The 2,853-nt window shown below is 41.4% G+C and overlaps 1 pseudogene; it reads right to left on the bottom strand.

The window, feature by feature from the left end:
- Positions 1-840: 840 nt before the first annotated feature.
- Positions 841-1,718, bottom strand: LOC133765681 (small ribosomal subunit protein uS2-like; annotated as a pseudogene).
- Between the last annotated feature and the right edge of the window lie 1,135 nt (positions 1,719-2,853).

The raw sequence follows: 2,853 nt of genomic DNA, 5'->3' as shown, positions 1-2,853 counted from the left end.
AACTAGAAAGAATGGCATGAAAACCTGCTCAGCTCACTCAACGGCAGCCAAGTGGAAGCATGGCTCAGGTTTTCAACAGAATCCCAAAATCCATGCTTAATATACAATTGCCTAAATCATATAGGATTCCTATTAATATTGCTGCAATAAAGGATTAACTCAGCTGGTCTGTGTTGTCTACATCCTACTCGTTCCAAAGAAAAGTTTGACCCTTGCCTAGTTCTTGGGTAATCACTAGAACCTTGGAATATCTTACATAAGAATGCTTTACTTACATAGAGTCTTGCATCATACCAGGTAGTTTATGCTAACAGTCTGATTTATGGTTGGGGTCTTGGGTCATATGGTATCAGCTTGACCCCTGGAGGAACTGGAGATTAAATCAGCCATGAGGGCCATACCAATTAAAACACTGGACACCAAGGCTCAAGTGAGTTTCCATAGTTAGAAATATTCAGTGTACACATTGCCACTGAACACTGCCCACTTGACACTTCTGGAAGAGAGCCACTGGGATCATTGGGCCTGCTGTCTCCTGCACTTTGTCTCGTGTACCTTTTTCTATTACTGATTCTAATCTGCATCCTTTTGCAATAAACTGTAACCAGGAATATAATTGTTTTTCTCTGTTCTCAGAGTTCTTCTAGCTGGTCATTGAATCTAAAGGTGATTTTACAAACAGAACACTGAAAATACCAAATAAAGCCAATTATATTTAGGCCAGAATCGGGGTTCATTTCATAATGGAACAGTTCTCTTGTAAAGATAGTTTTTAGAAACTGGTGCTTATTTTCCATCAACCTTATTTCCATTTTTGCTTCAGAGACTGTGAAGAGCAGCTTAAGACCACTCAGTGGTTGTTCCCATCCATTTGGTGGCCTGAGCAGTGGGAGCTACAGCCAAGGCTTCAGTGTCAGGCTAAGCACTCCAGTCTTCAGAGGGAACTGCTGAATAGGCTCAGATGGCACCTGCATGCCTAGAGATCACTCTGTGACCTCGGGGTGAGTAGCAGCGAACTCAGGAGCTAGGGCTGTCCATTCACCCTGAAATTCCTCCTAGGTCACAGCTTTTTTTCAGCAGTGGCCCACTCTTCTTTTTCAATCTCTTCAGGATCTGCGTAGAAGTAGAGAGCAGGAAAAACCTCCCAGGGATGTTCACAGGAGATGGTAGCACACACGTGCAGAACCTCCTGGGCCAGCATCTACCACATCAGACCTTCCACGTGGGCTCCCTTGTTGTAGCATGGCTGGAAATGTTCACATAGTGCAGAGAAGACTCTGTGAGACTACACAGAGCAGTGATAGGCAAGTTCACATCAGATGCCCCTGTGAGAAGCTGGTGGTCAGTCCTGGGACCAGTAACCACCAGAACACTTGGCTCCCAGAAGGCTGCCCAGATCCAGTTAGCGAAGGTTCCAGGTGTGAAGCAACCAGCAACAGGAGTAGCTCCAATGGCTGCAGCAAACTTCAACTCAGCCCTCTGGCCAGTGTTTCTAGAGGACATCACATGGACTTCAGCAGGGTTTTCAATGGCAACAACAGCACGAGCCACCAACAGAAGTTTCTCCCAAGTCCTCTTCAGATTTGTGATGTAGATGCCATCATTTTTCCTCTTGGATATGTACTGCTCCATTTGGAAGTCAAGTTGGTGTCACCTGCTACAAGGAATTTGATGACATCCTTCTCCTTCATTTGCAGGACATCAAGAGCTACCGACATTGTGACAGCTTCCCTTTAAGTTATGCCAGGAATCAAGAACCATGCCATACGGACCCCTTGCCAGGTAGTGTGGAAAGACTGATCACTATTTCTAACCCCTCAACAGTCAATGCCAGGAAAAACCAAATGCAGAATATTTTGTATAGTTCTGGTAAAGCAGAACCCTAATATGTGGCTAGACACAGAAGAACATAACGGTTGCTTGGTTGGCTTTAGAAGAATGATTAGGGAAGAACTTCCTAAGGGGAATTTAAATTGCATCAAATCCACTAAAAAGTAACATGTAATCACTTTGGATAGACACTGAAATGATGTCACTGTTTCTGTAGCCTCGAACTTAATATAGAGGTAGAAATTCTGTATTCAACACTGAAATTTTCCTCTGAGTCTCCTTTGGTAGGTTGGTTTCATAAAAACAGATGGTGTTACTATTTATGTCACTACTGCTTAGCTGCTTCTTTCTGGACCTTAAAAGGATATCAATTGTTGTAATCCCTAAATCCTACAATAACAGCAACTTAGGCAAAAACTAGATGGTAGCACAAAAAAATTAAGAAATCAATTTAGCTCAATTTAAGAAATATTTCTTGGGCATTAACTCTTATTCCAAGATCAATGTGAGGTTCTAGAGACACAAAAATAAATAAAGGGCAGTCCTTGAAGTTTTAACAAAGCTGGGAGAAGAGCAGGAGGAAGAAAATGTCCTGAAGAGGGAGAAATGCTAACTCAACTATAGAATGCTGTACTCAAAATTTTAAAACCTGTTCATTTCACTCTTAATCTCCAGAACTGGGTGAATTTTTTTTTAAAAAATCTATCTCAAAGACATCTAGGACAATTTCAAAGGCAACTCTGAACATAGCATTCTCACCTCTAAGGTGATATAAATCAGTTGGTCAACATTTCCTAAAAGATGGATGGAGCATTATTGCTCATAAGATAGTTGTCTTCATTGACCACTCAGACCAACTACTTTTCTCTAGCATTTAATTACTTTGGAAGCATTAGAAGTTTTTTTCTCTATTCTCAAGTTTTATATCAGATCTTTTCACTCTTGAAAAATATTATTGATGTTTCACTCATCACCTCTTTTCCAAGAGATAAAACATCAGCCTCTTGTTGAGGCAGCAGAGTA

Source organism: Lepus europaeus, chromosome 8, assembly GCF_033115175.1.
Source record: "Lepus europaeus isolate LE1 chromosome 8, mLepTim1.pri, whole genome shotgun sequence".
NCBI classification, from domain to species: Eukaryota; Metazoa; Chordata; class Mammalia; order Lagomorpha; family Leporidae; genus Lepus; species Lepus europaeus.
This window is presented reverse-complemented; position numbering and strand designations above follow the sequence as displayed.